Source organism: Myodes glareolus, chromosome 15 (assembly GCF_982192425.1).
Source record: "Myodes glareolus chromosome 15, mMyoGla1.1, whole genome shotgun sequence".
Lineage (NCBI taxonomy): Eukaryota > Metazoa > Chordata > Mammalia > Rodentia > Cricetidae > Myodes > Myodes glareolus.
In genome coordinates, this window is record NC_142040.1 from 24,308,208 (window position 1) to 24,321,898 (window position 13,691).

General features: G+C 50.1%; 1 protein-coding gene across 3 annotated transcripts in view; it reads left to right on the forward strand.

Annotated features, from left to right (window-relative positions):
* The first annotated feature begins 292 nt into the window (after positions 1–292).
* The window catches only part of Gcnt4 (glucosaminyl (N-acetyl) transferase 4), a 28,467-nt gene continuing 15,068 nt past the window's right edge, over positions 293–13,691 (forward strand). Inside the window, exon 1 of one of the 3 annotated variants that reach the window (XM_048441505.3) lies at positions 293–446. The gene's annotated coding sequence lies outside the window, so the exon portion shown is untranslated. Of the gene's footprint in view, positions 447–470; positions 822–7,716; positions 9,556–13,691 lie in introns of those variants that run through there. The other 2 variants (XM_048441506.3, XM_048441507.3) reach the window with 2 other exon arrangements.

Genomic DNA, 13,691 nt, shown 5'->3' on the forward strand with positions numbered 1-13,691 from the left:
GTACTCCCACCCCCATCCCCACCCCACGCAGAAGACTTGGGGAGTGCACCAGCACCAGCACACCTACGGTGTCTGCTTTACAAAGTGAGCATACTCACAGGACGCCTTACAAAGACCCCCCCTCGAGAGCCAGAGGCTGCCCGGCTGATTTAATGGGCGTGTACCATTCTTTGATGCAGTTATTCTGATGCCCCATACAGCATCACCCCCTGCTACCCTCACGTCCGCTGGAGGGGAAAGAGGAAGCATACTCCGCATGTAGGCACTGATTAAAACACAACTTTGTACTCTAATTATCCTGCAAGACTCCACCTTCCCACGCTGCAGATAAGGCTCGCCAGGCAGCGCAGGCCATTGCTGGCCTCGCCCTCAGAGCCCACTTTCATCTAGGAGACTCCTGCCGGCCCGGAACCCAGCGTGCTGGGGGACAGCCCGGAGTAGCAGACGTGAGTTGCTTTGTCACCGCCCTCTCGGCGACTTTGGGCAAAATTACTTAGCAATCCCGTTCCTCCGGCGCCTGGTGTGTGTCCTGCGGGCGGGGCAGCTGCAGAGAACCGGTACCGGGGCCCAAGAGCCACGACCTGCCGGCGTGCGCGCCACGGAACTTGCGCGGGGACCCCCGAGAGCAGGGCGCGGAGCTTCCTCTGCGGGAACGTGGTGGTGGCGCTCCTCCTTTCTCCAGCGTCACGGGGACCGCCGCGCTGTCCCGCTGATCCGGGGAAAGCGACTCCGGGGTACCGCGGGTGGCAGAGGAGAACCGGGCTCGGAGGCGCCGTAGTGGCGCAGTGGCGGGGACCTCCGCCCCGGGCCCCCGCTCCCCGGTAGGTCGGCTTGGACACATAGGCAAGCGAGGGGCGCTGGGGTGGGGGTGGGGACGACCCCTCCTGCCCGCCACTTTCACTTTCCCTCGTGGGAAACTTTGTCGCTTTGGGGCGGGGGCAGCGCGATCCGGAACTAGCTGGGTTTAGGCTTCTTGGCGGCGGAGCCCGTGGGTCCTCCTAGAGCAGGCGAGGGTGGCGGTGCGACTGCAGCGGACGCCCAGCAGATGCTTCGCAGCCCCACGCGGCAGCCGCAGCCGGGAGTAGGACGCCGCAAAGTTCCCGCGTGGAAGCCTCCCCGGCTTTGGCCATCGAGACCCGCTCCACGCGCGGCGGGGACAGAGGTCCCGGGGGAGTCAAGCTTCAGGTCGCGTGTCCCAACCCGTGGCCTCTGCAGGGACAGGCTTCTCCGCGTTTTAAGGTCAAGTTTTCATGCTGCGGAGCGGGCCAGCTATCGTACCCCCTGCAAAGTGGAGGCATCTTGCTGGAGGCCTGGGAACCTCTGGGGGAATCCCAGACAGAGGGAAGGGACTCCAGAGCGAGGAACGTGGGCGTGCCTTCAGGGTGGGCACGGTGTGCTAATGAAAGCGCCAAGCTTCCAGGTAGAGGCTGGGAAGAAATCTTAACGTGCTTGTCCCTGTGCCGGGCAAGTGGAGGGGTGATGCCAGTTTGGGGGCACATGCTCCACGCCATTTCTTAACCTTTAAAACTTAAGAGCAATAAACAAGATTAAGGAGAGATGAAAGAAAATTGGTGTCTACTGTATGGTTTGAGAGACATAGAAATCACCTTTTATCTTATATGCATACAACGTGCCCTTGTTACTTATTAAGCCACGTAAAAGCCAAAGTCTAGAAACTAATAGTCTGTTTTGGCAGCTTCCGTTGATAGTGCCTGGAGGAAGCAGTCTTTAAAAGTGAGTTATTGTGGAGAACCGTCTGTGTTGCACATAACGAGTATCAAGATCTGTAAGGGAGGCTGGATTCGGATGGTGCTGGATTACCATTTATTGGTGTTAGGAGAGAAATGGCTGAAGAAGTGTGTGGCCCAGGGAAGGAAGGAGAGTTCCCTTGGGAAGGAGTCTCCCCCTTTCCTTTGAGAGGCAAGGTTTACTCGCTAAGCACTGGCTATGCACTTTGCAGAGGTGGGCAGGGCAAGGGGTGAAATTAGCCCGATAGTGAGTTCCATCTGCCTAGGCAGGCTGCAAATACTCCAGGCAGAAGGAACGGGGAAGTCTCCGTGTGACACTGTCTACTCAGCTCTGACCTGAGGACACACTGTTGTTGGGCACGTCCTGGTTTCCTGGGGCTTATCACTAGCACTACATTGTGTGCTTTAAGCTGAATGAGCCTCATTTTTCTTAGACTTGGGCAGGAACACCGCCTTGAGACAATAAAAAACTGAGCAACACTGGGGTCATAAAGTCAGTTGGACAAAACCAAGGTCTTGCGTGCTTACTGTGAGCTGGGTCCTTGCTGTGGGGCACAGATGGGCATAGCTCATCTTTTGGAGGTGCAGGCCCCTTACTGGGGAATGGAAGGTGAGCTAAGGATGAGTAGGAACTGTTGAAACTCGGGAATTGGGGAAGTAAAGGGATCAGTGTGTATCCTACGAGCAGAGAACAGGAGTGGTCTGGGCTGGTAAAGTCCCACAAGAGCCGGAAGGGACAGTGGAGAAGGCTGCTGCTGAGATGCGGTAGAAGGTGGGGCCAGCCACAGAGTGTAGGTGGATCTCCGAAACAACCTCACACCCTTGTGACTAAAAACAAACCCAGCCCGGTGGAGGTGCCTCCAGGCCCAGCCTCCAGGAGGCTGAGGTGGGAGGATTGTTTGAGCTCAAATGACTTGCAAGGACTGAGGTAGTGCTGACTTGGTGGGTGGACTGGGCCATGTCACGGAGGACATCTGTGGAGGATGTGAGTGGAAAGGGTTCATAAATTGGGGTGCTGCTATTCCGGAAACAGGGAGCAACAGGTCCCAGGAAGAAGGATACGTTCAGTCCTGGAGGCTGGAAAGGAGCCCTGCAGCCCCTGTGGCCAATAGAGTGGAATCTGGATATATTTCCAAGGTGGCTGCTTCACAATCAGGATGAGGTGTGAAGAGGAAGGAGTGGAGGTCAGGAGGTGGAAAAGTGAATCCTGAGGGCACAGCATCTAGAGAGAGCTGGTGGCCAGGTCTGGTGGCTGCTTCCAAGGTGAGAAGAAAGCCAAGGAATGACTTTTTTTTTTTATCTTGGCTTTTTGAGACAAGGTTTCTCTGTAGTTTCGGAGCCTGTCCTGGAACTAGCTCCTGTAAACCACGCTGGCCTTGAATTCACAGAGATCCGCCTGCCTCTGCCTCCCGAGTGCTGGGGTTAAAGGCGCGCGTCACCTCCACCACCCGACTGGAATGGCTTTTTGTAGCCACTTAAATGTGAATATGGAGCCAGTGGAAGAAGATGGCGCCCAGAAGAGTGGGAATTACTCCCTTGGAATACCAAGGAAAAAAAAAGGTTTATGGTGATGGTAGTTCAATCAAACTCTATCAACAGTCAGTGCCTTAAAGAAACAGTGTTTTGAAGCAAGTGTGACTGCAGTTTGACATTGTAGATCACCCAAGTTTAATAATGGCAGAAATACAGAGAGTGGCCGCAGAGCACAGCTGTACTGTGATTGGGGACAAGGTCCCTGGGGTGAGGCTGTGACAGCTTGCCTCTTGGCTCTGTCATGCCCATGCTTGCTCCCTAGCTCAAGTTTCCTGGCTTTTGTGACTCCTTGTCCTGGTCTCTGAAATGACCCTACACCTAAGGGCTCTGTTCTTCCTCAAGGACTGTTTGCAAGGATTTCATGTTTAAAGCACACATGTGTAGTGTGTGCCGTGTGTGTGTGTGTGTGTGTGTGTGTGTGTGTGTGTGTGTGTGTGTATTAGCTGGCATACAGTGTGTGTGTGTGTGTGTGTGTGTGTGTGTGTGTGTGTGTGTGTGTATGGTAGCTGGCATACAGCAAGCATTCGGTAAGCCCTGTGCTGCTGATTCAAATATGGTGATAATGTCCTTCCTATGCTGTCTTATCTATCATTTCCAAATACATAACCAGAGACCTGGAGAAGTTTGAGATGACAAAGGCCACAGAACCGACAAGCAGCAAGTTAAAGCCTACATCCCTTTGGACAGTTTCCAAGCCATGGTGCTTTCCCCAGTGTATCAGTGTAAAGATACTGAATGTGACTGGAGACAGCTGTAATAAGAGAATCCAAGCCAGACACGGTACACTTATCTATAGCTCCAGTACTCAGGAGGCTGAGGCAGGAAGAGTCATGGCTAGCTGGGTTACAAAGTTCCAGAATAGTCTAGAGTACAAAAATAAGGAGGAGGAGGGTGAGGAAGAAGAGGAGAGGAAGAGGAAGAAGAAGGAGGAAAAGGAGGAAGAAGAGGAGGAGGAGGAAGAAGAAGAAAGGGAACAGGATCCACTGCAGGTGAGACAGGTCATCAGTGTAGTGGGGGCTTACAAACTTTGTCCAAACCGTTTAGATATCTACGCCTGGTATTAATTTGCATCACTTTGCATGCCATTTGATATGCATTCCCAAATGCTGGTAATTTTCCTAGCAGGTTCTGAAGTCTGAAACTTCAGGGATAAGAGGAAAAATAAAATTAATTGGTAACTAGCTGCAGTTTAATTAAATGTAGCTCAGTCCTAATAGACAGGAATGGTGGGCTCAGTGTGGGTTTAGGGTGGGGGAAGTATTAGGTCTGTATTGACTGTTTCAGAAGTGGGGAAGCCAGCTATCATTTGGTAAAAGCAGGTCACTCTTTAATATGTTATGAAACTTGTTCTGCTGAGCGTGTAGTGAGAAAATATAGGAAACTGTAGAAGACCAGAGGGAAAGCGGGTTATATAAAATGCCAGGCAGTGCAGCACAGACAGGGCGGGGCTGACAAGGAATCCTAAGGTGGTCGGAAGGGAAAGGCTGGATTTCTGCTGGGCAGTCTGGATCTTAGAAAGTTTATAACCTTAGATGCAAATGTATGAGGATTGTGCTGGATATCATGGCACATGCCTTTTATCCCAACACTCCAGCACTTGGGAGGCGGGTGGTGGGGGTAGGAGGTCCCCTGAGTTCAAGGCCATCGGTGTCTACAGAGTGAGTTCCAGGACAGCAAGGGCTACACTGGAAAACCCTGATAAACTGCCAGAGATGCAAAAGATACTTTTTGAGCAGTGTTCGACATGGGCCAGCTGCTTCAGTGTCGTCTGAGCACTGAGAAGCATCACTTCTACGACTGCCCAGGGACTGTGTGAGAGCCCCGGGAGGTGGCTGGCCCAGCTGCCAGCTTTCCTGGATTCTTTAGATCCTCCCAGCAGCTTTTGCTTCTCTTGATTTTTTACTCATTGGCTCTTCATCTGTCCATTTCCCTGCTGAGGGTCACCAGCTCCATGGTAGGCTCCTCCAGGTCCCCTCCTTTACCATCTCTGGGGAGGATAGAACAGAGAGACACCAAGCCACTCCTTAGGGTCATTTGCTCAGGACAGTGCAGAGCAGCGCGGGCCGCCCCTCCCTGGTGACTAGGTCGGACCTCCTGAGGAATGCTTTCTCAGATCCCTTAGGGCGGCAACCCTCTGCAAGCCTGTAGTTCTCAGCCATCCAGGGCAACGGCGGTTTTGTATTGCTACCTTTTTCTCTTCCCCCTTTGGCAACTTCATTCTGAACAGTGACTCATGCCAAACACAGTCAGCCAAAACAAAGAGCTACCCGCCCGCCCACGGATGCCCCTGCGGTGAGCGCTGGTCCATGGAGGGGTGCAGCTGCTGTTTGGGGCCCATGCATTACTCCTTGCGTTTAAATCTCATCGTTCCAGATCCAGGTGCCACAAAACCGTCTGGGTCTCGCTTCTTTCAGCTGACCTGTAAACCAAGCCTCTCGTCGGTGCCAGTTGGGTCACTGAGGTACAGGCCAATGAATTAATGACATGTGAGTTTCTTTGTGAGTGGCCCTCCTCACAACTAATGAGGCACAAAACTGGGGCCTCTTTGCAGTCCTGTGGAGCCAGCATGAGAAGAATGGCCATGGTCAGTCCTGGCAGTAGCGGCCTCTGAGTCTCTGCTCTTCTGAAAGTCCTCCCTTTGTGTCCGCCCTGCTGATGTAACCCCATCCCGGTACCCAGCCCCTGGTCACACTGGTCAGCAACTGCCAGTGAGAGTGGCTTGCTTCTCTTGCTAGTGTTTGTACATAGACTTAGGGCCTATGGGGGAGGGTGAGTCTATGGGGCACGAAAGTGAATCCAGGAAGTGAAACTCATGCCTTAGAATCCCTCTGTGCTTCGCTTCCCTTCGGTGTCTCTGCTGGAGTCTAGAGTGAGTCGGGTGTCTCAGATGATCTAGGATTTTAAGTGTAAAAATGTGCCCCTCTATGGGCCTTAAAGGAGCTCGTAGATGACACAAATGCATTTTGAAGGTCATAAGGTTGCTGGGCGTGGTGGTACACGCCTTTAATCCAAGCACTCAGGAGTCAAGGTCACTCTGGTCTACACCGTGAGTTCCAGGGCAGCCAGGACTACATAGCAAGACTCTTTCTCAAAAACAAAGATGAAGTTTCAAAAGGCAAACAGCAGAACAGCTGTATAGCAGGAATGGATTTAGCCAGGCCCTCTAGAGTATGGCCGTGCCTGGAATTCTGCACTGTTGTAATGAAGTTCTTACCCCCTGCTAGCCTCCTCCTTGCTTGCATTAAAACTTCCACTTAAACCCAAATCTAGAATCTCCAAAGCCAAGCTTTCGTTTTCCCTCCAAGATGATACCACCTCCATTCCTTGTTTCTGGTTTGTTGAAGGAGAGGCGGCTTGTTCCGGCCACCCGGCTAGCTTACACCCGAAATAATCACATAGAAATTGTATTAATTAAAACACTGCTTGGCCATTAGCTCTAGCCTCTTATTGGCTAACTCTCACATCTTGATTTAACCCATTTCTATTAATCTGTGTTTACCACGAGGTTATGGTTTACCAGGAAAGATTTAACAGGTCTGGCCTGGCGTCTCCATGGCGGTTCTGACTCTGCTTCCTTCCTCCCAGAATTCAGTTCTGTCTTCTCCGCCTACCTAAGATCTGCCCTATCAGGCCCAAAGCAGTTTCTTTATTCATTAACCAATGAAAACAGCACACAAACAGAAGGGCCTCCTACACCACTGGTTTGTTTGTTTTTGTCTTGTATATTTGGGATGAATATGCAGTCTTGTACATGCTAGACTCATGCCCTGCCAGTAAGCTCCACCCCAGCTGCTGCTAAACCTCTTGGGATATGACGGTCTTCCTTATTTCTGTGATGAGAAGACAAAACAAAAAACAAACAAAAAACAGGCAAAAAAAAAAAAACCACAAAAGTACCTAGTGGTGATGGAGTTGTCTAATATTTGAAGCAAATCTCCCCTGTGCAGGAGTCAGGCTTGTCGCCTCTGTTCTCTTAGGATCTTTGCAGGGCCTAAATATTGAATCTGTGTCGCATGATCAGTAGCATGTAGCTGCGTGCAATGGGAGTCTTATGTGGCAAGGGAGATCCATAAGGAAAGGAAGAGCAGAGAGGGAAAACTGACAGACTGTTACCAGCTGTGAGAACAGGACGAAGGCGAGGGAGTTGGCCTCAGGTGGTGGGTGGAGTGGGAAAATGACCAGGGGAAAAAGACGGGCGAGCACAGCAGGCTTTGCGTGGTTTCCACAGGAAGCAGGGCGCTTGCTCATTTTGTGTGGGAACTTTGTCTCCTAAACTTAAGAAGTACTTGTTTTTATTTTATGTTGTGAATGCACATATGTATACCACATGCCTGCCTGATGCCCACAGAGGCCAGAAGAGGGCTCCAGATCCCTGGAACTGGAGTTGCAGGTGGTACACGGATGTGGAGACGCTGGGAACGGGACCCGGGTCCTCCACAAGAGCAGTCAATGCTCTTAACCACTGAACCAAATCTTCAGTCTGCTTGTCTCCTGCTTTTAAGAGTATGAAAGCTAAAGAAATCTTGCCCCTCTGATTGTCAAGTGCATTAGGTCCCAAAGAGTGGCATTTGATGGCGGTGTGCTGTGTCCTAAACATGACTGCTCCTAACTACTATTTCTTGTACTTGCTGTCCTCTCTGCTATCTAGGTTTTACCTTTGTCTTCTAATCTAGAAAGGGAAGTTAAATGTGGTTGTCCTTTTGACCAAGATCTCCCAATTGCACTTAGGCTTGTCCCATCAGCCTGTCTGGTGTCTTGGATGGGTTATGCTGTGTGGGAACTCTGGTGACAGGCCAGTGATGTGTGGGTGGTGAAAGAATTCAAGACAAGGCAAAACAAAGACAGGAATAGAATTTATTAGATACACCCTGGCGTAAGTATAGCGAGCAAGACAGTAGAGAGACACTCTCTACACAAAGGCGTTCTAGGGACTATAGTTATATGTGGATTCTATTGAAGCCGGGTGTCAACGAGACTGTGCCCTTGTTATTTAGGGCTTATCGGGTGGATGTCTGTGTGGGGCTCATATCTGGATGTGTCATTATTTTGCTTTCTGGTGTGGGTTATCTCTCCATGGGATTGGCTGTCTGTGTCATGAGTCACTAAGGGTCTAACTCCTGACGGACTGAGCAGCTCATTAAAGCCTAGGACTCTCTGCAGTGTGTTCTGAAGGTCGAAAACAGATTGCAGCTAACACACTCATTAAAGCTAACCCTTTCTGGTCCTACGGGGGAGGGGGTAGCAGGGGGCCTTGCTCTGTGCCACGGCCTGTTTTGAGAAAGCAGCCCTGTTCTGTGGTTAGAAGAGTTTGGCATAGCCATTCATCCCAGAATTACAGCCACAGCTTAGACCTGTTTCAGGGGTCAGCAAGCCTTGTTGTTTCTCCTGGTGGTCTGCAAAATGGAGAAGACCCAGGACTAAGCAGCGCATGGTGGGGGAAGTGGGGAAGCAGCTATGGCAGACCCTTGGCAACGGCACAGAAAGCACACCAAGTTTCCCTTCCTTCCTTCTGCTTGCCTGTATGGAGGTGGCACAGCTGAGAGGCTAGGCTGACTGCATCCACCCCACATTCCACCCTGGCAGAGTAGGGCCTGGCTCTTCCCAGGCACCATCCTGCCCTCCCTCCACTGCCAAATTCGGAGACTTGGAGCAGATGGGTCCAAACAGAGTTGTGGGATGGTACACAGAACGGACATGGTTTAGGCTGCCAAGACTAGACAAAATACGGGGGATGCGGCTAAGGATTTGGCAAAGCCGAAGGAAGAGTGTGGGATGGGACGAGAGAACCTGAGAAAGGATCCTAAGAAAGTCAATACCACGGCAAGAAAAAGACCCATGAAAGACATTTCCAAATGTCATCTACCAACATGTCTGTAAATCTTGTCTCTGCTATCCGTGATGCTTGGTCTCGGTCTCCCACTGACTGAACTGAGGAGGTCATCTGAACTGGTGAAAGTGGACGCATCTCCAGAAAGGATCGACGTGGGGGGCAATGGCACAGCTTCCGGGCGGGCAACACCTTGGTCCTCCCAGATGAAGGGGCCCAGGTCAGAGCAGGGCTCTATCTGTTCCTCTCTCCCCTAAACAAGTGCAGCTTTTGCTGCTGTAATCTCTGCTGCTTCCAGACTCCAGCCTCTTGGACTTTCTTCAGCCGCTCTTCAGGGCACATCCAGTCTCCCAGCCAGACCAGGACTGTTGAAGTGTTTTCCTGGACCGGAACGTTCCCAGGCTCTCCGGCTTGCAAACGGCCATCAATAACTACTTCACCCCCCTTGTATGTACTTGCTTTATGTTCTTTTATCATGCGTGTGCGTGTCCAGAACCTCACTTCCATTTCCAAGTTCAAGGCAGCACAGCGTTTAGATGTGTCTACATGATGCCTCTGATCGTGTGGCAGGCACACAGGAAGTGTTCCTTGGGTGGGCGGACAATGAGATGAAGGGGCATTGATTGCTGTCAAGAGAGGGGGGGGTCAGTTTTCTTTTTGGGTGTGGCCCCTGGTAATTCCCGCACTGCAATGGAAAAACCACAGCTCCAAAAATATATGAACAGCACATAGGAGACCTGGATTTTAAAAAAAAAAGGATACAAAACTGGACAGATGGGGAAGTGGAAGTTAATCTTAGTGGGGCTGAGGTAGGGGTAAATGTGATCAAAGTGCATGGCATAAAAATCAAAAAAACTGGGGCTGGAAAGATGGCTCAGTGGTTAAGAGCACTGACTGCTCTTCCAGAGGTCCTGAGTTCAATTCCCAGCAACCACATGGTGGCTCACAGTCATCTATGATGAGACCTGGTGCCCCCTTCTGGCATGTGGGCACACATGGAAGGAATGCTGTACACATAATAACTAAATAAATCTTTAAAAAAAAATTAAAAAAACTGATTAAAAACTCCCTTAGGAAAAGCAAGGAATAAGGTGTATATTCTAAAGAAGGCAGTAACTCAAATTATTCATTCCCCCATATTCACAGCAACATGGAAGCAGGCCCAATAGGTACTGACTGGAATGAGTGAGCAAACGATACCAGGGCCTACAGTGGGGGATTACTCAGGCTCCAGAAGGGAAGACGTTTGGGCACATGCTTCAACATGGATGACTCTTGAAGACATCACATTGGGCCAAATACTGCATGCGTCCTGTTGTGTGGATTCTTGAGTGGTCAAAGTCCTAGAAACAGTGGAAGGATGGTGTCCAGGGGCTGGGCATACAGGAGAACTGGGAGCTAGTATTCAGTAGACACGAAGTCCTTCTGGGAAAGGACGCAGTTCAGGAACGGATAGTGCTGATGGGTGCACAGCACACAGGAGTCTTTGATGCTGCAGAGCGGTGCTCTGGCTATAGTCACCCGAGCGTGCTTGGTGCCTGTGTGTATGGACGCAGCATGCCTAACCCCATCAATAGCAGTAACTGTCTCTAATGTAAAGATGGAAATTTCACATGTAAATCGGCATTTTAAACTGGTTAAAGTGATCAATTTTGGGTTCTCTATATTTTACCACTAAAATTAGAAGGCATGTCTTTTTTAAAATTCTGACATTTAGTGCTCTCTGTGTGTATGTGCGTGCGTGCGTGCGTGTGTGTGTGTGTGTGTGTGTGTGTGTTCGCACACATGGAGACCAGAGGACAGCTTGTGGCAGTCACTTCTCTCCCTCTGTCATGTGAATTCTGGGTATTGAACTTAGGTCATCAGCTTGACAGCAAGTGCCTGTAGCAGATGACCTGGCCAGCTCCAGAAAAAAAGATCATTATGGTCCTCAATTAGTTTATAAATAGAGAATAATGGAAGTTTTAGAGTAAAAGAAGGAATAACCATGTGAGTTATTGAGAAAGAAGTAATGATAGTAGACTTTTAACCAAGGCACCGAACATGTCGCAACATGGGGCAGGGACTTTAACAGGGTTTTAATCCGGTCTATTCTGCCTTTCCCATGATCCCTATGATGACTTCTTTATAAAAATGTATTTTCAAAGTTTCAGGCTTGCAGCTGTGGGCCCCGATCTGACCGCCCGGGACAACAAGAAGCATAGAAACCTTTATTGTGACTTTGGCTTCAGCTGCCTGTAGACCCCATGGTGGTCACCTCTCAAATACAGTTTCTGGGTATGGAGTGGGCAGGACGCCCTGAGCAGGACTCCCTGTTTTGATCACTGGACCAGCTGCTTTAAATACCTCAGAGCCTAATTATCAGCTATCCGGCTTTCCTGCCACAGCACACCCAGGGCATCAACTCAACTCACCATCTCATCACCATGGGAACCAGAGCTCTTATTGCTCCTCCCTAGCCCAGGAGGGAGAGGCCATCTAGTCATGACATCTCCTTGGTGACAGACTTGGGACTCAAACTAGAACCATTGATTTCCAGTTCCAAACTTGTAGGATGTACCCAAAGATCAGATGGAGGGGGCAAGTGCGTGGCAAAAAGGGAGATGCAGCCAGAAGGCAGGGTGAGGGGCACAACCGCTCAGAGTGGTTTTGAGTCACGCGGTACTGACATCTTTTTATTGAAAACCTGCCCCTAAAGTGCCCATGTGAGAAGAACCTTTCAAGAAGGGAGCCCACCTACAGGGTGATGCTGGGACATTGTGTGGACCGCCCCCTTGCCTGGTGATCCGTGCCTGGTGATCCAAGCTTGCCATGTGGTGAAGGGGGCCTCAGAGAAGCCTAGTCAGTCAGCTGCAGCTCTCGCCGGCACTGGAGTTAATTTGGTAAATCTTGCCGGCTGCCATCCTTTAGATGTTTACCTAAAGCCTCCATCTGCCTCCAAATTTAGACGGATGAGAAGTTCAGCATATTTGAGACATATTTTTGCACTTGACTGTGTACAGAATTGTGCTGTTGAGCAAGTAAAGTACTCACTTCAACCTGATTTAAATTTAATTTTGCTATTTGAGAGAGCAAGAAGCATCATTACCCTTTTCCTGTGTTCATCCTTCAAAGTGCAAGTTGCCTAAATATGTAAGGGCTTGCTTTTCTCATCTAACAAAAGCTCAGGACAGGGGGTGTTTGCTGTTACTGGCTCAGTGGCTTGAGGAGCTGTAGGCTGAGACCAACAGTCTTTTGTCTGTACGTCTGTACGCTTGTACCATCTCTTTAAAAATGGCTCTAGCCGCCGTGTTAGAGTTCCAGGCGGAAAAATAGAAAGATAGAAAAGGACAGAAACTGGACATCCTTCCTACAGAGAGCCACACCTCCCCGCTTTCACAGTCTTTCCATTCCTGGCTCTTTTACATGGGAGGTGGGAAGAAAGTTTTCAAAGTTGCCCATTTCTGTTACCAGCCACAGAGGGACTCTCTGAGAGACCAAAAGGAGGGTGGGTTTTGAAGGTGGCCAGCAGCCTGCCAGAGTCCCCCACGCCCCCCCAACCCACTGTTTCTGATTTCGCCACACCTCTGTTCTGGCACATCTGTCCATCAGACAACCGGCTCTGGCTGTTGATTTTGCTCTCCATGCAGCTGGCATGTAGGCTCGCTTAGACATTTAGAAAGCTAAGCAAGCCCGTGTTCATCTGCCTCGTCACCTGCGTGTTCCAGCCTGCTGTCTGAGTGGGAACCGTGGTTCCAATGCACCCTTGCCAGAGATGTCTGCTGCGCAGTGACCATGGGGTTCAGCAAAGATTAAAACTCCCTGCTTTGGAAGTACCTATTTTGGCAATATCAACTCAGCCACTGTGGATCTTCCTCTATGTCTCCCACTTAATTTTTGAGTTCCTGGGTTTTAACTTAGTATTTTGTATGTACACAAGATTTCAAGGCAGTTTGTATATTCGAAGCCGACAGATCTTTGATTAAACAGTGCAGTCATGACAGAAGTAACCCCCTCGATGCGCATGTATTGTGTATGCTCATGTGTGTCTCTCTGTCTATATGTGCATATGTGCGTGCCTAGGGGTGTATGTGGATCTCTGTGTGTGTGCACATGTATATGTGCAGGTCTATATCTGTGTGTGCCTGTGAGTGTATGTGAATGTGCATATGTGTGCACATGTGTGTTTACCAGTGCATGCACACATATGTGCACAAATGCCTATGGCGGTGTTTGTGTTTATTTTGACAACCTCACAATGTAGCCTAGGCTGGCCCCTCACTCATGATCCTGCTGCCTAAGACGCCTGGGTGCTAGAATTAAATATGTGAGCCACCATGCCGAGATGATCTTGACTTGATTAGAACAGAAGCAATAGTGATGTCCATCGAACTCCCACTGTTTAGACTGAACCTCGAGAACAAACGGGCAAACTCTTCTAACTTGAAATAGAGCATGTTCATTCCAGCCATTAGCAGCAAGGCTTGGGCCTCCGCCATTTCTGATGGAGGTACCCTGATTCACATCTGTTTGTCCCGGGCTTTCTCCACCGTGCAGTTATTCCAGGGCATAAATGCACACGCATAAATCAGTTACTCACACAT